This window comes from Gymnoscopelus braueri (assembly GCF_963280865.1).
Source record: "Gymnoscopelus braueri genome assembly, contig: SUPER_24_unloc_2, whole genome shotgun sequence".
Classification (NCBI taxonomy): domain Eukaryota; kingdom Metazoa; phylum Chordata; class Actinopteri; order Myctophiformes; family Myctophidae; genus Gymnoscopelus; species Gymnoscopelus braueri.
Window position 1 is genome coordinate 448,951 of NW_027660988.1, and position 27,128 is coordinate 476,078.

Genomic DNA, 27,128 nt, shown 5'->3' on the forward strand with positions numbered 1-27,128 from the left:
GTCATTTGAGCTTCAACTTTGAGCAAATTTGACCTAAGGTCGAAATTCAGTTTCAACATCCACTTGGGGCAATTTTGAACTTAGGTTGAAATTCGGCTTCAACTTTGGGTAATTTCGACCTAGAGTTGAAATTCAGCCTCAACTTCAACTTTGGGTACTGGGCGGGGATGGGCGGGGATGGTGTTAGACTTGGAGCCTGAAAGAGCATCTGTGCATCTTGGTGTGATTAGAGACATTTTTTTCCCCGAAAGTTCTGCGCTCCAATCTTTCAATATATTGTTCCCACATCTCAACAGAGCATTGTGTTCTTTTTTCGGGCTTCGGGGCCCTTAGGGCCCCCCAGGGGGACAGTTTCAACTTCAGGTCATTTGAGCTTCAACTTTGAGCAAATTTGACCTAAGGTCGAAATTCAGTTTCAACTTCCACTTGGGGCAATTTTGAACTTAGGTTGAAATTCGGCTTCAACTTTGGGTAATTTCGACCTAGAGTTGAAATTCAGCCTCAACTTCAACTTTGGGTACTGTCAAGTGTACTAAAACTGGGGTTACGTGTGTAACCTATAAGTGATACTCAAAATCCGGTCCTGGTGCCTGAAGTTGAAACGCTTCAACTTTGGGTAATTTCGACCTAGAGTTGAAATTCAGCCTCAACTTCAACTTTGGGTACTGGGCGGGGATGGGCGGGGATGGTGTTAGACTTGGAGCCTGAAAGAGCATCTGTGAATCTTGGTCTGATTGGAGACATTTTTTTTTCCTGACAGTTCTGCGCTCCAATCTTTCAATATATTGTTCCCACATCTCAACAGAGCATTGTGTTCTTTTTTCGGGCTTCGGGGCCCTTAGGGCCCCCCAGGGGGACAGTTTCAACTTCAGGTCATTTGAGCTTCAACTTTGAGCAAATTTGACCTAAGGTCGAAATTCAGTTTCAACTTCCACTTGGGGCAATTTTGAACTTAGGTTGAAATTCGGCTTCAACTTTGGGTAATTTCGACCTAGAGTTGAAATTCAGCCTCAACTTCAACTTTGGGTACTGTCAAGTGTACTAAAACTGGGGTTACGTGTGTAACCTATAAGTGATACTCAAAATCCGGTCCTGGTGCCTGAAGTTGAAACGCTTCAACTTTGGGTAATTTCGACCTAGAGTTGAAATTCAGCCTCAACTTCAACTTTGGGTACTGGGCGGGGATGGGCGGGGATGGTGTTAGACTTGGAGCCTGAAAGAGCATCTGTGAATCTTGGTCTGATTGGAGACATTTTTTTTTCCTGACAGTTCTGCGCTCCAATCTTTCAATATATTGTTCCCACATCTCAACAGAGCATTGTGTTCTTTTTTCGGGCTTCGGGGCCCTTAGGGCCCCCCAGGGGGACAGTTTCAACTTCAGGTCATTTGAGCTTCAACTTTGAGCAAATTTGACCTAAGGTCGAAATTCAGTTTCAACTTCCACTTGGGGCAATTTTGAACTTAGGTTGAAATTCGGCTTCAACTTTGGGTAATTTCGACCTAGAGTTGAAATTCAGCCTCAACTTCAACTTTGGGTACTGTCAAGTGTACTAAAACTGGGGTTACGTGTGTAACCTATAAGTGATACTCAAAATCCGGTCCTGGTGCCTGAAGTTGAAACGCTTCAACTTTGGGTAATTTCGACCTAGAGTTGAAATTCAGCCTCAACTTCAACTTTGGGTACTGGGCGGGGATGGGCGGGGATGGTGTTAGACTTGGAGCCTGAAAGAGCATCTGTGCATCTTGGTGTGATTAGAGACATTTTTTTTCCCGACAGTTCTGCGCTCCAATCTTTCAATATATTGTTCCCACATCTCAACAGAGCATTGTGTTCTTTTTTCGGGCTTCGGGGCCCTTAGGGCCCCCCAGGGGGACAGTTTCAACTTCAGGTCATTTGAGCTTCAACTTTGAGCAAATTTGACCTAAGGTCGAAATTCAGTTTCAACATCCACTTGGGGCAATTTTGAACTTAGGTTGAAATTCGGCTTCAACTTTGGGTAATTTCGACCTAGAGTTGAAATTCAGCCTCAACTTCAACTTTGGGTACTGGGCGGGGATGGTGTTAGACTTGGAGCCTGAAAGAGCATCTGTGCATCTTGGTGTGATTAGAGACATTTTTTTTCCCGAAAGTTCTGCGCTCCAATCTTTCAATATATTGTTCCCACATCTCAACAGAGCATTGTGTTCTTTTTTCGGGCTTCGGGGCCCTTAGGGCCCCCCAGGGGGACAGTTTCAACTTCAGGTCATTTGAGCTTCAACTTTGAGCAAATTTGACCTAAGGTCGAAATTCAGTTTCAACTTCCACTTGGGGCAATTTTGAACTTAGGTTGAAATTCGGCTTCAACTTTGGGTAATTTCGACCTAGAGTTGAAATTCAGCCTCAACTTCAACTTTGGGTACTGTCAAGTGTACTAAAACTGGGGTTACGTGTGTAACCTATAAGTGATACTCAAAATCCGGTCCTGGTGCCTGAAGTTGAAACGCTTCAACTTTGGGTAATTTCGACCTAGAGTTGAAATTCAGCCTCAACTTCAACTTTGGGTACTGGGCGGGGATGGGCGGGGATGGTGTTAGACTTGGAGCCTGAAAGAGCATCTGTGAATCTTGGTCTGATTGGAGACATTTTTTTTTCCTGACAGTTCTGCGCTCCAATCTTTCAATATATTGTTCCCACATCTCAACAGAGCATTGTGTTCTTTTTTCGGGCTTCGGGGCCCTTAGGGCCCCCCAGGGGGACAGTTTCAACTTCAGGTCATTTGAGCTTCAACTTTGAGCAAATTTGACCTAAGGTCGAAATTCAGTTTCAACTTCCACTTGGGGCAATTTTGAACTTAGGTTGAAATTCGGCTTCAACTTTGGGTAATTTCGACCTAGAGTTGAAATTCAGCCTCAACTTCAACTTTGGGTACTGTCAAGTGTACTAAAACTGGGGTTACGTGTGTAACCTATAAGTGATACTCAAAATCCGGTCCTGGTGCCTGAAGTTGAAACGCTTCAACTTTGGGTAATTTCGACCTAGAGTTGAAATTCAGCCTCAACTTCAACTTTGGGTACTGGGCGGGGATGGGCGGGGATGGTGTTAGACTTGGAGCCTGAAAGAGCATCTGTGCATCTTGGTGTGATTAGAGACATTTTTTTTTCGACAGTTCTGCGCTCCAATCTTTCAATATATTGTTCCCACATCTCAACAGAGCATTGTGTTCTTTTTTCGGGCTTCGGGGCCCTTAGGGCCCCCAGGGGGACAGTTTCAACTTCAGGTCATTTGAGCTTCAACTTTGAGCAAATTTGACCTAAGGTCGAAATTCAGTTTCAACATCCACTTGGGGCAATTTTGAACTTAGGTTGAAATTCGGCTTCAACTTTGGGTAATTTCGACCTAGAGTTGAAATTCAGCCTCAACTTCAACTTTGGGTACTGGGCGGGGATGGGCGGGGATGGTGTTAGACTTGGAGCCTGAAAGAGCATCTGTGCATCTTGGTGTGATTAGAGACATTTTTTTTCCCGACAGTTCTGCGCTCCAATCTTTCAATATATTGTTCCCACATCTCAACAGAGCATTGTGTTCTTTTTTCGGGCTTCCGGGCCCTTAGGGCCCCCCAGGGGGACAGTTTCAACTTCAGGTCATTTGAGCTTCAACTTTGAGCAAATTTGACCTAAGGTCGAAATTCAGTTTCAACTTCCACTTGGGGCAATTTTGAACTTAGGTTGAAATTCGGCTTCAACTTTGGGTAATTTCGACCTAGAGTTGAAATTCAGCCTCAACTTCAACTTTGGGTACTGTCAAGTGTACTAAAACTGGGGTTACGTGTGTAACCTATAAGTGATACTCAAAATCCGGTCCTGGTGCCTGAAGTTGAAACGCTTCAACTTTGGGTAATTTCGACCTAGAGTTGAAATTCAGCCTCAACTTCAACTTTGGGTACTGGGCGGGGATGGGCGGGGATGGTGTTAGACTTGGAGCCTGAAAGAGCATCTGTGCATCTTGGTGTGATTAGAGACATTTTTTTTCCCGAAAGTTCTGCGCTCCAATCTTTCAATATATTGTTCCCACATCTCAACAGAGCATTGTGTTCTTTTTTCGGGCTTCGGGGCCCTTAGGGCCCCCCAGGGGGACAGTTTCAACTTCAGGTCATTTGAGCTTCAACTTTGAGCAAATTTGACCTAAGGTCGAAATTCAGTTTCAACTTCCACTTGGGGCAATTTTGAACTTAGGTTGAAATTCGGCTTCAACTTTGGGTAATTTCGACCTAGAGTTGAAATTCAGCCTCAACTTCAACTTTGGGTACTGTCAAGTGTACTAAAACTGGGGTTACGTGTGTAACCTATAAGTGATACTCAAAATCCGGTCCTGGTGCCTGAAGTTGAAACGCTTCAACTTTGGGTAATTTCGACCTAGAGTTGAAATTCAGCCTCAACTTCAACTTTGGGTACTGGGCGGGGATGGGCGGGGATGGTGTTAGACTTGGAGCCTGAAAGAGCATCTGTGAATCTTGGTCTGATTGGAGAAATTTTTTTTTCCTGACAGTTCTGCGCTCCAATCTTTCAATATATTGTTCCCACATCTCAACAGAGCATTGTGTTCTTTTTTCAGGCTTCGGGGCCCTTAGGGCCCCCCAGGGGGACAGTTTCAACTTCAGGTCATTTGAGCTTCAACTTTGAGCAAATTTGACCTAAGGTCGAAATTCAGTTTCAACTTCCACTTGGGGCAATTTTGAACTTAGGTTGAAATTTGGCTTCAACTTTGGGTAATTTCGACCTAGAGTTGAAATTCAGCCTCAACTTCAACTTTGGGTACTGGGCGGGGATGGGCGGGGATGGTGTTAGACTTGGAGCCTGAAAGAGCATCTGTGCATCTTGGTGTGATTAGAGACATTTTTTTTCCCGACAGTTCTGCGCTCCAATCTTTCAATATATTGTTCCCACATCTCAACAGAGCATTGTGTTCTTTTTTCGGGCTTCGGGGCCCTTAGGGCCCCCCAGGGGGACAGTTTCAACTTCAGGTCATTTGAGCTTCAACTTTGAGCAAATTTGACCTAAGGTCGAAATTCAGTTTCAACTTCCACTTGGGGCAATTTTGAACTTAGGTTGAAATTCGGCTTCAACTTTGGGTAATTTCGACCTAGAGTTGAAATTCAGCCTCAACTTCAACTTTGGGTACTGTCAAGTGTACTAAAACTGGGGTTACGTGTGTAACCTATAAGTGATACTCAAATACGGTCCTGGTGCCTGAAGTTGAAACGCTTCAACTTTGGGTAATTTCGACCTAGAGTTGAAATTCAGCCTCAACTTCAACTTTGGGTACTGGGCGGGGATGGGCGGGGATGGTGTTAGACTTGGAGCCTGAAAGAGCATCTGTGAATCTTGGTCTGATTGGAGACATTTTTTTTTCCTGACAGTTCTGCGCTCCAATCTTTCAATATATTGTTCCCACATCTCAACAGAGCATTGTGTTCTTTTTTCGGGCTTCGGGGCCCTTAGGGCCCCCCAGGGGGACAGTTTCAACTTCAGGTCATTTGAGCTTCAACTTTGAGCAAATTTGACCTAAGGTCGAAATTCAGTTTCAACTTCCACTTGGGGCAATTTTGAACTTAGGTTGAAATTCGGCTTCAACTTTGGGTAATTTCGACCTAGAGTTGAAATTCAGCCTCAACTTCAACTTTGGGTACTGTCAAGTGTACTAAAACTGGGGTTACGTGTGTAACCTATAAGTGATACTCAAAATCCGGTCCTGGTGCCTGAAGTTGAAACGCTTCAACTTTGGGTAATTTCGACCTAGAGTTGAAATTCAGCCTCAACTTCAACTTTGGGTACTGGGCGGGGATGGGCGGGGATGGTGTTAGACTTGGAGCCTGAAAGAGCATCTGTGCATCTTGGTGTGATTAGAGACATTTTTTTTCCCGACAGTTCTGCGCTCCAATCTTTCAATATATTGTTCCCACATCTCAACAGAGCATTGTGTTCTTTTTTCGGGCTTCGGGGCCCTTAGGGCCCCCCAGGGGGACAGTTTCAACTTCAGGTCATTTGAGCTTCAACTTTGAGCAAATTTGACCTAAGGTCGAAATTCAGTTTCAACTTCCACTTGGGGCAATTTTGAACTTAGGTTGAAATTCGGCTTCAACTTTGGGTAATTTCGACCTAGAGTTGAAATTCAGCCTCAACTTCAACTTTGGGTACTGTCAAGTGTACTAAAACTGGGGTTACGTGTGTAACCTATAAGTGATACTCAAATACGGTCCTGGTGCCTGAAGTTGAAACGCTTCAACTTTGGGTAATTTCGACCTAGAGTTGAAATTCAGCCTCAACTTCAACTTTGGGTACTGGGCGGGGATGGGCGGGGATGGTGTTAGACTTGGAGCCTGAAAGAGCATCTGTGAATCTTGGTCTGATTGGAGACATTTTTTTTTCCTGACAGTTCTGCGCTCCAATCTTTCAATATATTGTTCCCACATCTCAACAGAGCATTGTGTTCTTTTTTCGGGCTTCGGGGCCCTTAGGGCCCCCCAGGGGGACAGTTTCAACTTCAGGTCATTTGAGCTTCAACTTTGAGCAAATTTGACCTAAGGTCGAAATTCAGTTTCAACTTCCACTTGGGGCAATTTTGAACTTAGGTTGAAATTCGGCTTCAACTTTGGGTAATTTCGACCTAGAGTTGAAATTCAGCCTCAACTTCAACTTTGGGTACTGTCAAGTGTACTAAAACTGGGGTTACGTGTGTAACCTATAAGTGATACTCAAAATCCGGTCCTGGTGCCTGAAGTTGAAACGCTTCAACTTTGGGTAATTTCGACCTAGAGTTGAAATTCAGCCTCAACTTCAACTTTGGGTACTGGGCGGGGATGGGCGGGGATGGTGTTAGACTTGGAGCCTGAAAGAGCATCTGTGCATCTTGGTGTGATTAGAGACATTTTTTTTCCCGACAGTTCTGCGCTCCAATCTTTCAATATATTGTTCCCACATCTCAACAGAGCATTGTGTTCTTTTTTCGGGCTTCGGGGCCCTTAGGGCCCCCCAGGGGGACAGTTTCAACTTCAGGTCATTTGAGCTTCAACTTTGAGCAAATTTGACCTAAGGTCGAAATTCAGTTTCAACTTCCACTTGGGGCAATTTTGAACTTAGGTTGAAATTCGGCTTCAACTTTGGGTAATTTCGACCTAGAGTTGAAATTCAGCCTCAACTTCAACTTTGGGTACTGTCAAGTGTACTAAAACTGGGGTTACGTGTGTAACCTATAAGTGATACTCAAAATCCGGTCCTGGTGCCTGAAGTTGAAACGCTTCAACTTTGGGTAATTTCGACCTAGAGTTGAAATTCAGCCTCAACTTCAACTTTGGGTACTGGGCGGGGATGGGCGGGGATGGTGTTAGACTTGGAGCCTGAAAGAGCATCTGTGAATCTTGGTCTGATTGGAGACATTTTTTTTTCCTGACAGTTCTGCGCTCCAATCTTTCAATATATTGTTCCCACATCTCAACAGAGCATTGTGTTCTTTTTTCGGGCTTCGGGGCCCTTAGGGCCCCCCAGGGGGACAGTTTCAACTTCAGGTCATTTGAGCTTCAACTTTGAGCAAATTTGACCTAAGGTCGAAATTCAGTTTCAACTTCCACTTGGGGCAATTTTGAACTTAGGTTGAAATTCGGCTTCAACTTTGGGTAATTTCGACCTAGAGTTGAAATTCAGCCTCAACTTCAACTTTGGGTACTGTCAAGTGTACTAAAACTGGGGTTACGTGTGTAACCTATAAGTGATACTCAAAATCCGGTCCTGGTGCCTGAAGTTGAAACGCTTCAACTTTAGGTAATTTCGACCTAGAGTTGAAATTCAGCCTCAACTTCAACTTTGGGTACTGGGCGGGGATGGGCGGGGATGGTGTTAGACTTGGAGCCTGAAAGAGCATCTGTGCATCTTGGTGTGATTAGAGACATTTTTTTTCCCGACAGTTCTGCGCTCCAATCTTTCAATATATTGTTCCCACATCTCAACAGAGCATTGTGTTCTTTTTTCGGGCTTCGGGGCCCTTAGGGCCCCCCAGGGGGACAGTTTCAACTTCAGGTCATTTGAGCTTCAACTTTGAGCAAATTTGACCTAAGGTCGAAATTCAGTTTCAACATCCACTTGGGGCAATTTTGAACTTAGGTTGAAATTCGGCTTCAACTTTGGGTAATTTCGACCTAGAGTTGAAATTCAGCCTCAACTTCAACTTTGGGTACTGGGCGGGGATGGGCGGGGATGGTGTTAGACTTGGAGCCTGAAAGAGCATCTGTGCATCTTGGTGTGATTAGAGACATTTTTTTTCCCGAAAGTTCTGCGCTCCAATCTTTCAATATATTGTTCCCACATCTCAACAGAGCATTGTGTTCTTTTTTCGGGCTTCGGGGCCCTTAGGGCCCCCCAGGGGGACAGTTTCAACTTCAGGTCATTTGAGCTTCAACTTTGAGCAAATTTGACCTAAGGTCGAAATTCAGTTTCAACTTCCACTTGGGGCAATTTTGAACTTAGGTTGAAATTCGGCTTCAACTTTGGGTAATTTCGACCTAGAGTTGAAATTCAGCCTCAACTTCAACTTTGGGTACTGTCAAGTGTACTAAAACTGGGGTTACGTGTGTAACCTATAAGTGATACTCAAAATCCGGTCCTGGTGCCTGAAGTTGAAACGCTTCAACTTTGGGTAATTTCGACCTAGAGTTGAAATTCAGCCTCAACTTCAACTTTGGGTACTGGGCGGGGATGGGCGGGGATGGTGTTAGACTTGGAGCCTGAAAGAGCATCTGTGAATCTTGGTCTGATTGGAGACATTTTTTTTTCCTGACAGTTCTGCGCTCCAATCTTTCAATATATTGTTCCCACATCTCAACAGAGCATTGTGTTCTTTTTTCGGGCTTCGGGGCCCTTAGGGCCCCCCAGGGGGACAGTTCCAACTTCAGGTCATTTGAGCTTCAACTTTGAGCAAATTTGACCTAAGGTCGAAATTCAGTTTCAACTTCCACTTGGGGCAATTTTGAACTTAGGTTGAAATTCGGCTTCAACTTTGGGTAATTTCGACCTAGAGTTGAAATTCAGCCTCAACTTCAACTTTGGGTACTGTCAAGTGTACTAAAACTGGGGTTACGTGTGTAACCTATAAGTGATACTCAAAATCCGGTCCTGGTGCCTGAAGTTGAAACGCTTCAACTTTGGGTAATTTCGACCTAGAGTTGAAATTCAGCCTCAACTTCAACTTTGGGTACTGGGCGGGGATGGGCGGGGATGGTGTTAGACTTGGAGCCTGAAAGAGCATCTGTGCATCTTGGTGTGATTAGAGACATTTTTTTTCCCGACAGTTCTGCGCTCCAATCTTTCAATATATTGTTCCCACATCTCAACAGAGCATTGTGTTCTTTTTTCGGGCTTCGGGGCCCTTAGGGCCCCCCAGGGGGACAGTTTCAACTTCAGGTCATTTGAGCTTCAACTTTGAGCAAATTTGACCTAAGGTCGAAATTCAGTTTCAACATCCACTTGGGGCAATTTTGAACTTAGGTTGAAATTCGGCTTCAACTTTGGGTAATTTCGACCTAGAGTTGAAATTCAGCCTCAACTTCAACTTTGGGTACTGGGCGGGGATGGGCGGGGATGGTGTTAGACTTGGAGCCTGAAAGAGCATCTGTGCATCTTGGTGTGATTAGAGACATTTTTTTTCCCGAAAGTTCTGCGCTCCAATCTTTCAATATATTGTTCCCACATCTCAACAGAGCATTGTGTTCTTTTTTCGGGCTTCGGGGCCCTTAGGGCCCCCCAGGGGGACAGTTTCAACTTCAGGTCATTTGAGCTTCAACTTTGAGCAAATTTGACCTAAGGTCGAAATTCAGTTTCAACTTCCACTTGGGGCAATTTTGAACTTAGGTTGAAATTCGGCTTCAACTTTGGGTAATTTCGACCTAGAGTTGAAATTCAGCCTCAACTTCAACTTTGGGTACTGTCAAGTGTACTAAAACTGGGGTTACGTGTGTAACCTATAAGTGATACTCAAAATCCGGTCCTGGTGCCTGAAGTTGAAACGCTTCAACTTTGGGTAATTTCGACCTAGAGTTGAAATTCAGCCTCAACTTCAACTTTGGGTACTGGGCGGGGATGGGCGGGGATGGTGTTAGACTTGGAGCCTGAAAGAGCATCTGTGAATCTTGGTCTGATTGGAGACATTTTTTTTTCCTGACAGTTCTGCGCTCCAATCTTTCAATATATTGTTCCCACATCTCAACAGAGCATTGTGTTCTTTTTTCAGGCTTCGGGGCCCTTAGGGCCCCCCAGGGGGACAGTTTCAACTTCAGGTCATTTGAGCTTCAACTTTGAGCAAATTTGACCTAAGGTCGAAATTCAGTTTCAACTTCCACTTGGGGCAATTTTGAACTTAGGTTGAAATTCGGCTTCAACTTTGGGTAATTTCGACCTAGAGTTGAAATTCAGCCTCAACTTCAACTTTGGGTACTGGGCGGGGATGGGCGGGGATGGTGTTAGACTTGGAGCCTGAAAGAGCATCTGTGCATCTTGGTGTGATTAGAGACATTTTTTTTCCCGACAGTTCTGCGCTCCAATCTTTCAATATATTGTTCCCACATCTCAACAGAGCATTGTGTTCTTTTTTCGGGCTTCGGGGCCCTTAGGGCCCCCCAGGGGGACAGTTTCAACTTCAGGTCATTTGAGCTTCAACTTTGAGCAAATTTGACCTAAGGTCGAAATTCAGTTTCAACTTCCACTTGGGGCAATTTTGAACTTAGGTTGAAATTCGGCTTCAACTTTGGGTAATTTCGACCTAGAGTTGAAATTCAGCCTCAACTTCAACTTTGGGTACTGTCAAGTGTACTAAAACTGGGGTTACGTGTGTAACCTATAAGTGATACTCAAAATCCGGTCCTGGTGCCTGAAGTTGAAACGTTCTCGGATAACACCTCCTACTCCCCCCATTGCACAAATATGAAGCCGGTAAGCCCCGGGATACCTGAAACCGAAGCCAAATCTAGAACTGGGGTTACATGTGTAACCTATAAGTGATTGATCCTAATAGCCCAAGAATGGGGGATGGTGTTTGACTTGGAGCCTGAAAGAGCATCTGTGAATCTTGGTCTGATTGGAGACATTTTTTTTTCCTGACAGTTCTGCGCTCCAATCTTTCAATATATTGTTCCCACATCTCAACAGAGCATTGTGTTCTTTTTTTCGGGCTTCGGGCCCCTTAGGGCCCCCCAGGGGGACAGTTTCAACTTCAGGTCATTTGAGCTTCAACTTTGAGCAAATTTGACCTAAGGTCGAAATTCAGTTTCAACTTCCACTTGGGGCAATTTTGAACTTAGGTTGAAATTCGGCTTCAACTTTGGGTAATTTCGACCTAGAGTTGAAATTCAGCCTCAACTTCAACTTTGGGTACTGTCAAGTGTACTAAAACTGGGGTTACGTGTGTAACCTATAAGTGATACTCAAAATTCGGTCCTGGTGCCTGAAGTTGAAACGTTCTCGGATAACACCTCCTACTCCCCCCATTGCCCAAATATGAAGCCGGTAAGCCCCGGGATACCTGAAACCGAAGCCAAATCTAGAACTGGGGTTACATGTGTAACCTATAAGTGATTGATCCTAATAGCCCAAGAATGGGGGATGGTGTTTGACTTGGAGCCTGAAAGAGCATCTGTGAATCTTGGTCTGATTGGAGACATTTTTTTTTCCTGACAGTTCTGCGCTCCAATCTTTCAATATATTGTTCCCACATCTCAACAGAGCATTGTGTTCTTTTTTCAGGCTTCGGGGCCCTTAGGGCCCCCCAGGGGGACAGTTTCAACTTCAGGTCATTTGAGCTTCAACTTTGAGCAAATTTGACCTAAGGTCGAAATTCAGTTTCAACTTCCACTTGGGGCAATTTTGAACTTAGGTTGAAATTCGGCTTCAACTTTGGGTAATTTCGACCTAGAGTTGAAATTCAGCCTCAACTTCAACTTTGGGTACTGTCAAGTGTACTAAAACTGGGGTTACGTGTGTAACCTATAAGTGATACTCAAAATCCGGTCCTGGTGCCTGAAGTTGAAACGTTCTCGGATAACACCTCCTACTCCCCCCATTGCCCAAATATGAAGCCGGTAAGCCCCGGGATACCTGAAACCGAAGCCAAATCTAGAACTGGGGTTACATGTGTAACCTATAAGTGATTGATCCTAATAGCCCAAGAATGGGGGATGGTGTTTGACTTGGAGCCTGAAAGAGCATCTGTGAATCTTGGTCTGATTGGAGAATATTTTTTTTTCCTGACAGTTCTGCGCTCCAATCTTTCAATATATTGTTCCCACATCTCAACAGAGCATTGTGTTCTTTTTTCGGGCTTCGGGGCCCTTAGGGCCCCCCAGGGGGACAGTTTCAACTTCAGGTCATTTGAGCTTCAACTTTGAGCAAATTTGACCTAAGGTCGAAATTCAGTTTCAACTTCCACTTGGGGCAATTTTGAACTTAGGTTGAAATTCGGCTTCAACTTTGGGTAATTTCGACCTAGAGTTGAAATTCAGCCTCAACTTCAACTTTGGGTACTGGGCGGGGATGGGCGGGGATGGTGTTAGCCTTGGAGCCTGAAAGAGCATCTGTGCATCTTGGTGTGATTAGAGACATTTTTTTTCCCGACAGTTCTGCGCTCCAATCTTTCAATATATTGTTCCCACATCTCAACAGAGCATTGTGTTCTTTTTTCGGGCTTCGGGGCCCTTAGGGCCCCCCAGGGGGACAGTTTCAACTTCAGGTCATTTGAGCTTCAACTTTGAGCAAATTTGACCTAAGGTCGAAATTCAGTTTCAACTTCCACTTGGGGCAATTTTGAACTTAGGTTGAAATTCGGCTTCAACTTTGGGTAATTTCGACCTAGAGTTGAAATTCAGCCTCAACTTCAACTTTGGGTACTGGGCGGGGCTTCGGGCAGTGGGCGGAGTCAATGCAAATTGGGGGTGGCGACCTTCAACTTTGGGCACCCGAATTTTCAACTTCGGGATTTGATACGTGACCGCCCCTAGTGGTGAGACCGGACGTCCCTGAAGTTGAAGACGGTGTACGTGAAATTGAAATTTCAGTTTCGGGAAAATATGTCAACTCTGGATACTGTGTACCCAGAGTTGGACGTAACAATTCCATTGAGCGGACCTTGTCAGTTTCGGGTCATCAGCGAATCCGAAACTGAAAAAAAATGACCCGAAACTGACCGGTTCCCCCCGGGTGAAGTGGAGATCAATGGGCGATGCAAAGGTGAAAGAATAAACCACTTAAACCCTTTATACTTCATTAATCAGGGTTCCACAGGGGTCTGTGTAACACCAATACAACTTTTATTTCATGTATTATTCATTCACTATTCATTTTATTTCAGTTTTGTTCTTATATGCCTGCATGTATTCTGAAATGGTTCATTATAAGTACACCTTGTTATGAGCGTGTGTGAATGGAGTGTCCTGGCAGAGAGAGTAAACAGGGCTGATAAGAGGGCACGTGCTTTGTGTTCACATGGGAATGAGAACTGCTTAGCCAAAATACAGTATCAGGTCCATTTGATTATATTTCGTTGCTGTCGGGTTGAAACCTTGTATGTCCAAAACCGTTCCTTTCTTCTTATTTCAAAAACGTCTTCTAATAGTGAAAACAGCCGATCTACAAGCTGTGTGCTTGTAGACCTGTTATTTTCACTACTTTAGTGCGACACTCTTGTATGATGAAGTAGGGCATCAGTTTGCAAATGGGGTTACAAGGTACAAGGTTTCTTCCCGACAGCAACGATTTGTATCCTCTGCGGTTGGATTTGTATCCTCTTGGAACTGCATGCAGTCTCCTCCAACTTCCAGATTAGTGTCAGACTTTTTTATTGTTACATGTTTTCAAATGCATTTTGTTTACTTAAAGGGATAGTTCACCCCCCAAAACATTTTTTCCCCTATCAATTACACACCCAATGGAGACCTTTTTTGTTTTTTTCGCATTCCTAAGCCAATAATTTGATGACCGGCGGGAAGATGTCTCCGGTAGGAGTCACAAAGTTGACACTTTGAGTCTCTTATCGGAGCTGCCGCCGGTCATCAAATTATTGGTTTAGGAATAAAAAATCTCCATGAATTCAAGTCTCTATGGGGTGTGTAATCGATAGGAAAAAAAGTCATTTTGGGGGTGAACTATCCCTTTAAGAGCTGGAGAGACGGGGAGACCCCTGTTACTGAACAAACACTCAAATTCTCCTTCTTCTTCTTCTTCTCCTTCTCCTTGTCCTTCATCACCATCATTGTGTTCCTATATCCAGCGAGCCTCCCTGCTCTCCCCAGCAGACCCGTCATCACCCCGGAGCTCCTCGGCAGCAGCGTCCACCTGAGGTGCTCCTTCGTCGGGGTCAGCTCCCCCTCTTCGTCCGGCCCGGACCACCAGGCCACCGTGGTGGGCTACCGGGTGGTGTGGGCCAGACACATCGGACACAGCATGAAGGCTGAGGTCAGGCAGGAGTCCACGACGAAGACCTTCTCCATGGTGGAGATGGACGGAGTGCACTTCAGACTGGGAGAGACGGTAACAATATTACTGTTACAGTATAGTGCAGTGCATTGACACGAATCGATCGCCCATTTGAAATTATTTTGTGCCAGGAGGGACCCCCATAAGAGATTTGTCAGGATTTGTCAAAATCTTTTGAAAATAGGTTATTTATTTATTTACCCATTAAAACCGGAAACCTTTTTAGATTTTTGCATTGGCTATTCAAAAATTGCAGATCTACAAGCTCACAGCGCGTCACTTTGTGTCGCGCTGCGAGCTTGTACATCTGTTATTTTAGAAAGTGTGTGACATTTTTGAAAAATGTTTGAATTACTTAAAAAGTAAGAGAACTACTGATTTAGAAGGCATTTGTAGAATCGGGTCTCAGGTCTTAATAGGTTCAACTGTGCCTCGTGGGGACCCCCTGGAACCCCCTCTTGCTAGTATTATTACTAATGCAATGCTCAGGGTTCGATTTGCAAAAGAAAACAGAGACAGCGAACCACTTAAGCCCTGTAAATGTCACCGTACAACACATTGTGAAAATAGCCAATCTTACAAGCTTTCATAAAAGATAATACCCTTTGTCCAGTCCCGCCCCTCTGCGCACCCATTGGTTGCTGTTGCTTGGTTGGATAAAAATCCTCTCTCTCCATCCACTTTCCATTTAAAAATGTTGTTTTTCATTTGCCTCATATTGATATTGTTTGTATGTATTCAATTCTTATTTTAAACTTGGTCTCAGTGAAAAGTAACATCTCGGATGCAGTATAGTGATTGAACAATAATGTTTTCTTTCTAAAAACAGGGTGTATATATATAAATGTTTTAAAATAACAAATTCAGCATAAACAACTAGACGGAGGCGGGACAAGGAGGAAGGAGCCGACTGGTTGGTCAGTCAGGGACCAATCAGAAGGCTAAAAAAGGGTCCATTGCATTTTCTGCTGCATGTCTGTGCTGCAAAAAACGTTTTCAACTCAATCAAACCACATGTGATCCAATGGACAGTATATGAAGTAATGAGAGCCAGGCTCACTGTGAGGGGAAGGCATGCTGAACGAGGTTGACCCCGCTCGTGTGCAGGTGAGGACGGGGTTAAACGATGGATCATGGTGACCTGTCTAAGGCACGGTTCAGCCTGTACAGATAGAGAGAGAGGAGAGAGGGCTGTGAAATCAGATCCAGCCTAGACAAGCCTCACTCTCTCCCCTCCACATGCTTTCTATTTAAATGGATTCTTAGTCATTTAAATTGTGCTATGGTATGGTATGGTATAGGGCTGCACAAAATCAAGTACCTTATTCTGACTAAATACCTCCATTACTCGATATTTTGATTATGTGATTGTGATTATTGTACTGTAACGATGATATTGATTTTCCTTTACCAGTTTTCTAAATGTTAACAAAAATATTGAAAATAGCTGATCTTCAAGCTCACAATACGTCACACTGTGATGGGTGGTGAGCTTGTAGATTGTAATACATTTTTTTATATAACAACTTTAATAATTATACAGTAATAAGACGGGGTCTAATAATGCTGTGGCAGAATAGACGATCTACAGTACTAGCTCACGACGTGTCGAGATGCTTTTAGATCGGCTATTTTCACTACCGTTGAACCTTTTTTTAAAGGTATCATGACATTCATTTTCACTTTTTTTATTTTCAATGTTTTATTTGGGGTTTTATGACCTCAATTACACCCAAAAAAACTGAACTTAGAACATTCAGTGGATTTTCTGTGGTCTGGGGTTTTCTGAATAATTAGGCTGAAAAGTAATCTGAGCTTGGCCCTTCGACAGTGAGGTCACAGTCGATTAATCCCGCCCACTCTCCTTCTCGCCCCTCCCCTCCCCTATCCTTTCCTTTGGGGGGGGGCGGAGCAGAGGCAATGATTGACAGGCAAAATCCCTCACCAGCGACACCCGCAGGCAAAGATTTCTTTTTTCATTGCAGTTGAAAAGGCTTTAGAAATGTGAGAGAAAAACACCTGCCATGGATCACTGGAATGGAATTTTCACTTAAAACTTTTTGTACACTTTTGAAGGACCAGGACAAAGACTTTGAATGTGGTGTAAAAGTGAATGTCATTAAACCTTTAAAGTATAACATGGGGCTTAATCACTTAAACCATATATATACTGTATACACCTTGTTGATCAGGGTCCCCCAGGGCTCTATACTAGGTCTACTCCTTTTTTTCCCTGTACACCAAATCTCTTTGATGAAAATAGTGTGTGTGTGTGTGTGTGTGTGTGTGTGTGTGTGTGTGTGTGTGTGTGTGTGTGTGTGTGTGTGTGTGTGTGTGTGTGTGTGTGAGAGAGAGAGTTTATCATTATGCACTTATCCCTCCTGGACTTTGAGGCTTTAATAAACAGATCGGGTCGGGATACCAATTTCACCCAATCAGAAGAGAGAACCCATTGATCACCTTCAATCTTATACTGTTCCATTACCAATTTTGTCTGCACAAAATGTGTCTCCCAATTCCACTAGTTTGTTAAGTATCCTGTATGAGTTCTCTCTCCTGATTGCATGAAATGAGTATCCTGACGTGAAAATCGATTTTCTGTTCACTAAAGAGCCGGAGAGAGCAGGAGGCCCCTGTTACTGAACAAACACTCTATAACATTGATTACTATCACAACAGTACAGTATTTACACTTATAACCAAAAATATCACTTATAGCAGTGGTTCTCAAACCTTTTCATGTCAAGGACCCCCAAAATGATATGTGTTTGGCCGCAGACCCCCATCTCAGATATTTTGTTCCATGGACCCCCAGAAGCAAAAATTTGAGTTACAAATGTTCACTTATGTTATGTTATGTTTATTTATTTGATATGGACATCACAAATTACATTGGACGGAACCAGATGCATTGCTTACAGTGTATATAGCACGAGTGCTAATTTTCAACACCTGTCCACAGGAAGCTTTTCTAAAATACAGTAACACCAATCTAAAACCCAATCAAGTACAAAAAAAATAATTATATAAGTATATATATACACATATATACACACCCTAGTATGCATACACATATATACACACACTCACATGTACTAATAATTAACACAATCAAAATCAATATCATACCCACTACATTAACTAAACAAAAGAAGACATAATCATTCAAATAACCAATCAGTAACTATACATGTGAGCACAGTTGATTTGATTTCAACCATAATTTGAGCCCTCTGTTAAACACATTACCATCCGTCTCTAGTTTTAGAACCGTAGGCAAAGAGTTCCAAAGGTTTACCCCCTTTACTGAGAAGGCAGACTGCCCGAATGTGTTCTTGCTTATAGGCACAGTACAGTCACCATGTGTTGATGCTCGTGTAGTTGCTCTGCCAGAGCTCTGACGCCTATTAACCAGTCCAGAAAACAGAGGTGAAACATGATTATGTAAGCATTTAAAAACCAATTTGATAGTACAAAAAACCACAAAATTTTCAAAAGTAAAAAGGTTGTGTTTTCTTAAAATACCACAGTGGTGCCATCTCATCGGTTTCTGATCCATGACTTTTATAGCCTGTTTGTATATTGATGTTATTGGTTTTAAGACAGTTTGAGAAGATTGTGACCATGATGTAATGCAGTATGACAAGTGTGAAAAAATCATAGCATGCATGTACAGCTGTGCAGTTTTACATGATAAGTCCCTTCTAATATGACGTAAACAGTTTAAGTTCGGTTTAACCTTCTTGCATATATGCTTTACCTGTCTGTCAAATTTTAAGTGTTTATCCAAAATAATTCCCAAATATTTTATTTCACTCGTTTCAGCAATAATTTCATTTTGGATTTGTACCTCAAAGGCATCTGTAACAGGCCTGTTACGTATTGAGATGCACATTGAGACTGTTTTCTTGACATTTAAGGTTAATTGTGACAACTCAAGCCACTTTGAAATGTTCTGCAATTCCTGTGTCAGGTGCGCTGTGCCAGGCTGGCTGTTTTAGCGGACACATAGATGACAGTATCATCTGCATACATCTGGCAGCTAACACCTGGACAGGTTTTTGGAAGGTCGTTAATGTACATTGTAAACAACAGTGGTCCAAGTACCGATCCTTGGGGCACTCCCATGCTGTTAGGAAGCAATCGTGATTTCTCCCCATTGACCCTGACACACTGTTGTCTCCCTTCTAGATATGACTCAAACCACTGTAATGCTGCGTTCACACCAAAGGACGCCTTTATGAAAAATACGCCTCAAATCCATTTGACTTGGCGTTTTTTGATCAAACTGGGCGTGTCCACGGAGCTGTCACTCAAGTCTCCTCAAAGTGTGCTTTTTCGAGGCGAGGCAAAAACAGGCTGTTTAAGCAGATGCGCATTATGAAGTCAAAAATGAAAAATAGCAGCTGTAGATGAGAAATAAGTCTATATTTAGTTACTACATAACCTATTTATGGAAAACAAATCTACAGAATGTTTATAAACAAGCTGCTAAATAACTGAACGGGCCGTCTGTTCGCTACCCCCCACGCTGCTCTCCATGAGCCCGTCATAGGACACTCTGTCACGGGGAGCACCACTCGGTGTTTCCCCATGCTAGAAATGACCAAAGCGAACTTAAAAAATCTTAATAAAAAAGCACAAACTACCTACTTCACAAGAATAATGTTGGTGTAATTAGGATATTCGACAGGGAATCTATATTTTATATACACAAATTAACAAGTTAAAGAAAAAATCATGTCGCGGTATTTCCTGTTTTTTAGCGGACGTTCACCTCTCGTCTCGCCTCTCAGCTGCTGCCGTCTCGGGCAGAGGTGACTGCGGTAGTACCGCTCCCTCCAAGGCCGGAGCCCGTAGACAGACAGATAGTTTATTTCATAGTTTGATGCTTCGCTATTAGTGGAGCGACATTATTATATATACACTGATTATTTAGGAAAAAGGGAGAGTGTGTGTGTGTGTGTGTGTGTGTGTGTGTGTGTGTGTGTGTGTGTGTGTGTGTGTCGCGCGCACACACACACACACACACACACACACACACACACACACACACACACACACACACACACACACACACACACACACACACACACACACACACACGCCGTGCTCCTCTCCTTTGCCCCGAGGAGAGGGATCGAAGGACAGCATGTACATGCCAATTCAGAGCTCCTAGACCTAGAGTGATCATCACACACACTCGGTGTGTGTTGTGTGATAAAGGTTATTTATTAATTAATGAAAGTATATAAATTGCCCAAGTTTAACAATCTTCAGTACTTTAACATGCACAGCTGCTAATTAAGAACATTCATATACATTTGCGAATGCTGTGTAGAAAAAGCACCAGGGAAGCTGCTGCCTGCACCAGCTTGAAATAGCAGATCTACAAGTCACCAGTGGGGAAACGGCCCGGCATCTCCTCATGATCGCATCGCGACCACCGGGCGGGCGACTGGAGCTGTGTTTAAACTTCTGTTCTCCATTATATTGTTTAGTTTGTTGTCTGTCTATAGATGTACATCTGATAGATTAAAAACTTCAATATTTTGTTTTTGTGGGCGTGTGTTTAGTCCACGGTCGGCGCTCAATGGTTAGGGGGCAGTGACAGAGCTAAAGTAACTATGTACATATACTTTACTGGAGTATTTCCAAATTTCAATACTTTTACTTCTACTCTACAATTTTTGGCTCTGCCGTCTGCCCTTATTGAAATGAAGGGTCGCTATGCTGTGTCCCTCACTGCATGCACTGAATACCAGTGGTGGAAAAAGTACTACAATGTTTTACTTAAACAAAAGTATCAATACTGCGGTGTAAAAATACTCTATTACAAGTAAAAGTAAGGTATTCAAAATGTACTTGAGTAAAAGTAGAAAAGTATTGGTATCAAAATGTATTTAAAGTACCAAAAGTAAAAGTACTCATTATGCAGAAGGTCCCATTTCACAAGTTTTCAAACATGTAAAATGTATACAAATTCTTTGAAAATAGCAGATCTACAAGCTCACAACGCGTCGCAAATCTGCTATTTTCAAATTGCCAAAGTATATATACTGTATAAGTGGTTTTGTAATAATAATAAAAATCTACAAAGTAACTATAGTAAATAAAGTTATCAAATAATTGTAGTGGAGTAAAAGTACAATATTTGTCTATATGTAGTGGAGTAGAAATAACTAGGCTACTACTAAAATAAGTACTTTTATTTAAGTAAAACATTTGAGGATGGGACACACTGAAGGATGGGTTGTTAATGTTGTTGTATGGTCATTTAATGAATTAATTAAGCAAAAAAATCGCGCGCGCTTCACGCGCGTACAAGCCCGCGACGCAGTGGGTGGAGGGGGGGGGAAGGGGCGAGTGGTGGTCAAGTTCAGCCCCCATGGCCACGCACAAAAGCCGGCGTCCCTGTATGTATGTATGTATGTATGTGTATATATATATATATATATATATATATATATATATATATATATATTATAATAAACGATCTATCTACTGTATCTATCTATCTATCTATCTATCTATCTATCATATGCATAGGCCTATATTCTAATCTATGTGATCTATCCATCTATCTTTCAACTTTTGCAATGAGCGATTCGATATCTGAACGCAACAAACCAATTGAAAGGATTCCCTCACAAAAATACTACTTTTCGTGGGCAACATATGGTATAAATAAAGGGGTTTTAAGACTCGCGACACACACACACACACACACACACACACACACACACACACACACACACACACACACACACACACACACACACACACACACACACACACGTAACTTGAGTACATGTACTCAAGTACTGTACTTAAGTACTTGAGATATTGTTACTTTACTGGAGTATTTCCAATAATTTTACTTCTACTCTGCTATCCCAGAGGAAAATATTGATTTGACAACTTTAGTTACTAGTTAGTTACTATGTGGATTTTGATTATTATTACAAAACCACTTCAACCCTACATTTCGGCCATTTGAAAATAGCAGATCTACAAGCTCACACAATGTGTAATGTTCATATATATATATATATATATATATATATATATATATATATATATATATATATATATATATATATATATATATATATATATATGTGTGTGTGTGTATGCTAGGCCTATCAGTTATTATTATAAACGATCTATCTATCTATCTATCTATCTATCTGTCTATCTATCTATATCTATCATATGCATAGGCCTATATTCTGATCTATGTGATTTATTTATTTATTGGTTCATTGATGCCTGAACGCAACAAACCAATTGAAATGATTCCCTCACAAAACTTTCCCTCACTTTTACTTTTCGCGGGCAACAAATGGTATAAATAAAGGGGTTTTCAAGACTCATGTCATAGCGGCAACATGGATCATCAGCAGCGGATCAGACGACGGAGGCTCTTGATCATTCTTGCCGCTCTGGAAGATGAGGAAACGCGGGAACGAGCCGTGGCCCGCCAGCGCTCTGAGCGGACTGTGTGGGTCCACAGCATCCTCCAGACCCATTTTGAGCGGGGTGAATTTCACACGCTGGTTCGGGAGCAAATGCTGGATCGAACCCGCTTCCAAGAAGCTTTCAGGCTTTCTGTGGCCCAGTTTGAGGAGCTGTTGGCGAGAGTGGGACCACGCATAGCGAGGATGGACACAAACTACCGCCGAGCGATACCCCCAGCTGAACGGCTCGCAATTTGTCTTCGGTGAGATCTCTTTTATTCTAGCAACATGCAAATAAGTATAGTTATTTATTTATTTTGCTTATAGCGTATTCTAGAACCCAATGAAGTGCTATTACGTTTTCTGTATTATTCTTCTGTGGTGGAAATCAACAATCTACATGTTGCTAAAGTAGCCTACTGTGTTCAGGTCAATTTAGAGTACTTTTACCTAACTTGAGTATTTCCATTTGTCAATGATTTTACTTCTACTAGGCCTACAGTAAAAAAATAAATACTAAAAAATGTTAAAACTATTTGCTACATTGAGGAAGCAAAACTTTTTACTTGTGGTGCATTCATTTTAGTACAAAACAAAACAAGATGACCTCTTGCTCTATATAATAATAATGATAATAACAATGATAATAATAATAATAACTAAATCTTTTTCAATTGTGTTTTCAAGCTTCTTGGCCACTGGAGACAGCTACAGGACCATAGCTGGCAGTTACCGTGTGGGCATCTCCACTGTGTCTGGGATAGTGCCAGAGGTTGCCAAAGCCATCTGGGAGTGTCTGGTTGGTGACTTCATGGCTGTACCCACCACAGATGACTGGCGTGCCATCGCTGCTACCTACCAGCGACGTTGGAACTTCCCAAACTGTGTCGGAGCCATAGACGGGAAGCATGTTGTCATCCAGGCCCCCCCGGCAACCGGTTCACAGTTCCACAACTACAAGGGGACTTTCTCCTTGGTCCTCTTGGCAGTTGTGGATGCTGATAAAAACTTCCGGGTGGTCGACGTCGGCAGCTATGGAGGTTCCAGCGACGGTGGGATCCTGGCACACTCTGCCTTTGGTCAGCGTCTGGTGGATGGCACCCTCTACCTCCCTGAAGACGCTCCACTTCCTGGGGCAGAAGACTTGGGCCGGCAACCCCATGTCTTTGTGGCAGATGAGGCCTTCCCTCTTCGCCGCAACCTCATGCGGCCATTCCCCGGGGTTCACCTCACCAGGAAGCAGAGGGTCTTCAACTACCGGCTGTCCCGTGCCAGACTGGTGGTGGAGAACGCCTTTGGCATCCTGGTAAGCCAGTGGAGGATGTACCATCGGGTCATTCCCCTCCACCCAGACAATGCAGATGCCTGCGTCAAGGCCACGTGTATCCTGCACAACTTCATGAGGAGACGCACCAGCCGTGGACCTGCTGCTGCTCGACCACCAGCTGTGGACCTGCCCGGAGAGGCTCCGGGGCTTCGTAGGCTTGGCAGAGTGGGCAACAACAACGCTGCACGAGAGCCCCTCTTCAGGAGAGAATGCTTCACCTCGTTCTTCTCTGGAGTGGGTGCTGTTCCTTGGCAGTATGACGTGGTCTAGTCCAACACAAAGGCTCTTTTAAGAGCCACCCCCATATTCCAATGAAAGAGTATAATTCTACTAAACATATGAAAACCCCCCTTTCCTAAAGAAATTCCATTAAGTAACAAGTATGCACAAGCACATAAAAGGGCCACTCGTAATCAGATGAAAGAGCAGGTAATTCTACACCAGTACATGTCAAACTTTCCTAAATATGTAGAATATGCACGAGCACACATGGGCCTTTTTAAGAACCAGCCATTTTCAAATAAATGTAATATTTTGAGTATTCCTGGCACACTGAATACATTGTTTGGCAGAGGGAATCACTGTGCAATGCAGTTATGCAAGAACATGTTTAATAACAATACAACAATATCAGCTGCATTCAAGTACTGTATAACAATTATGAGGTATTTTAACTTTATTGGAGTACTTCCAATTTTCAATACTTCTACTCCACTACATATTGTACTTTTACTCCAGTGCAATCTTTTGAAAAGTAAAAAAAAAAAGGAAACAAACAAAATAAATAGCCGACCTACAAGCTCACCAAACAATAGTGCAAAAAAAGCCTTGCCACAGGTCAGAGGAGAATGTCCAAAAATAGCAGATCTACAAGCTCATAGCTCAAGCTCATAGCGCGGCACAGAGTGCCGTGCTATGAGCTTGAGCTATGAGCTTGTAGATCTGCTATTTTTGAAAATCGTTGAATATATTTATGTATATATTTATTTATTTTTTAAAGCCAACATTTTTAACTCAAATCTTTGCTTCTGGGGGTCCCTGGAACAAAACTATTTTCAGATGCGGGTCCATGGCCAAATACATACATTTTGGGGGTCCTTGACATGAAAAAGTTTGAGAACCACTGATATATTATTGCTATATAACTTCCTTCAAAAAACTGTTAGGATTTAGAACACATTTGTGGAATCCCCCAGAATAGCAGATCTACAAGCTCATAGCGCGGCACTCGGTGCAGCGCTATTAGCTGGAAGGGGAGGCGTAGTGTGTACTGGGAGGGGAAGTTTAGTGTAGCCTGGCATTGGCCAGACTGATAACGTGGATTCACTCTCACGTTCGTCCCCGGTATCAGTCTGGACTTCAGCGCAAGGGAGCAAGTATGAGAAATCATCAATGCGTTTCAACTGCTGTCCGTACAACAGTGAAAAGCATCCAAATCATTTTCTGATTTCTCATACTCGCTCCCTATGGGCCGAAGTCCAGACTGATACCGGGAGGAACGTGAGAGTGAATCCACGCTATCAGTCTGGCCAATGCCAGGCTAGGTGTAGTGTGTTTCGGAGGGGGGCTGTAGTGTTTTTTTTTTTTTACAAAAAAAAAAGCACACTACAGTCCTTGCTCTCCCAGTTCCTTGAACAACTGGTCGTTCACTGCCTTCAGTATGTTCATTTTCACCACAGCCTTCCCCCTGGCCGACAGCGTCTTCACTGTGTGGGCAATGCCCAGAAAGTAGTAGTCCTCCCCATCCAGAGCCTGCGGAACAGTGTGAGGGACAGAGGGCCCAGCGGTCTCTGCCATTGCCGACACAAGGCTCTCCTGGAAGGCTGTCATGTTTTGGTGCTGGGAGTTGGCCTGATGTCGACGCACCTTTCGGGGAACTGGGATGTCGTCCTCATCCTCAGACATCTGAAATCCAGATAGCTCCAAATTAGGCATTGAAGGTTCAATGTTTATGTAAAACTGTATTTATGCTCTGCTCTGGGGGTTGTGTTATTGAATATCTGTGACATGTTTGCACAGGGAATCTTTAATATCACAAGAGCAGAGTCACACCGCCAAACTTGAATGCAATATCATTGCATATATGGTAAATGGTTAATATGGTAATGGTTAATAAATGGTAAATGGATAATTAATGGTCTGGTTATTTCTGAGCTGAAGTGTCTAAATGAACTGAGATTATTAGGGTTTAATTGAAGATTCTTCTGAACATGTATTCGATTCCTTTGTGATCAATTCAAACACTTTAATTTTAAAATAACAAACATCAGAAAATAGCTCATCTACAAGCTCACTACATGTCGCGATTTTTTTTTGATTGAATATTTTATTAGGCAAAAAATGTAAAACAGCACAGTTACATTTAAAATACTTTGTCTAACAGGTCCGTTCATAAAAGTCCTTGCGGACTTGTTTCCAATGAGGGCCTTGGTATTTAATTCATAGGCATATATAGTGGCACCACAGTTCAAATATCATTACAAAATAAACAGCCAAAAACAATATATAACACTATGTACAACAAAAAAAATAAAAAAGAGGGGAAAAAAATATGTACAAGAACAGGGGGGGGGGGGTCTGCTGTCTAACGGGAAAATGGTACTACCTCCACCTTTGGCCTCCTGAAAGGTGATTTTTTAAGGCTCTTTTAAATGAGCCCAGCGAACTGCATTTTTTGAGGGATGGAGTTAGACTATTCCAATCCTGGGTGGCAGTGCTGTAGAAGGAGAATTTGCCCATGTTTGATTTATGGGTGGGTGGTACCAAATTGTTGTTAACGCTCCCTCTGGCGACCTGTGTGCGACATGCTTCCATAGAAGACAATGCTGCCTTCTATGGAATCAAAATGACTGCAATCAGTCGTAGTGACTGAGAACTTTAATCCATGTGAATACATCCCAGACAATACCTAGTCTCTGCAATATCAATGCAATAATGACATGTTTCCCAGCCCTTACCTGGGTTTCTGGGATGTCCTCTTCCGAAAGGGTGCCGGGGTCCTGGGCAGCTGAAGGAGGTAGGGTTGTAGTGCCCTCGGGAGATGGAGATCTACATGTACAGAAAAGAACAAAAATAAATCAGGCCAGAAGGAAACACTAACCATTCAGTCACAAAAGTACATTATAAAGCAATAGACATTTAACCAATTAAAACCTTGATACTTAGTAATCTTAACCTTTCACTCTGTGCTCTTTTTCCCCCTCTACACCAAACCTCTTTGCTGAAAATAGCACGAGGCGTTGTGAGCTTGTAGATTTGCAACAATAACTTTTACTCTTATGTACCTGTACACAGGATGTAACAGTAAAACAAACCTAGAAAGTAGGCTGCTGCTGGTGCCCTGAGCTGCTGGAAAGTCCATTATGGAACTTAGGTTCAGGGTGAACACATCGGGTTCTGGAAGTGGTTGGAAGGTGTGGGGGTGGGTAGCTGCAGGCTGGGTCCTCTTGCGGGAGACGGTGGCTCCAGCCTTTTTAAGTGGTCCTGGAGGCCGCACGACGCCGCTGGTGCCCTGGGAGGTGTATGTGCTGCTGTGCTGTGGTCCTAGTAGGATCAGAAACAGAATCATCTTTATTGTCACATCCAAAGTTTACAGGTGTAAAACAGTGGGTGAAATTCGTTTTAGTGCAAGCTCCATTTTTGAATGTTTCAAGAAAAGAGAAAGGCGAGAGAGGGGGGGGGGGGGCAAGGGAAGGAAAAATAATAAGGAATAAAAAGATAGAAGAGACAACGACGTATCTACATATACTCATAGCATATCCATCCAAAACATATATGTACATGAGATTTCCAAATAAGGTGCATGAGCATAGCAGCTGGTATCTGTTCCTAGACATTAGTGCAAGAACAGTTTC

The 27,128-nt window shown here is 43.0% G+C and overlaps 1 protein-coding gene and 1 pseudogene across 2 annotated transcripts in view; both read left to right on the forward strand.

The window, feature by feature from the left end:
• LOC308080987 (von Willebrand factor D and EGF domain-containing protein-like) overlaps positions 1-27,128 on the forward strand; it is a gene marked incomplete at both ends in the record, with an annotated part of 406,904 nt that overhangs the window by 339,131 nt on the left and 40,645 nt on the right.
• The window catches only part of LOC308080986 (von Willebrand factor D and EGF domain-containing protein-like), a 106,152-nt pseudogene that overhangs the window by 46,493 nt on the left and 32,531 nt on the right, over positions 1-27,128 (forward strand). The window contains exons 6-7 of the transcript in view: positions 13,204-13,242; positions 14,282-14,541. The product of the transcript in view is annotated as a von Willebrand factor D and EGF domain-containing protein-like (transcript). The remainder of the gene's footprint in view (positions 1-13,203; positions 13,243-14,281; positions 14,542-27,128) is intronic.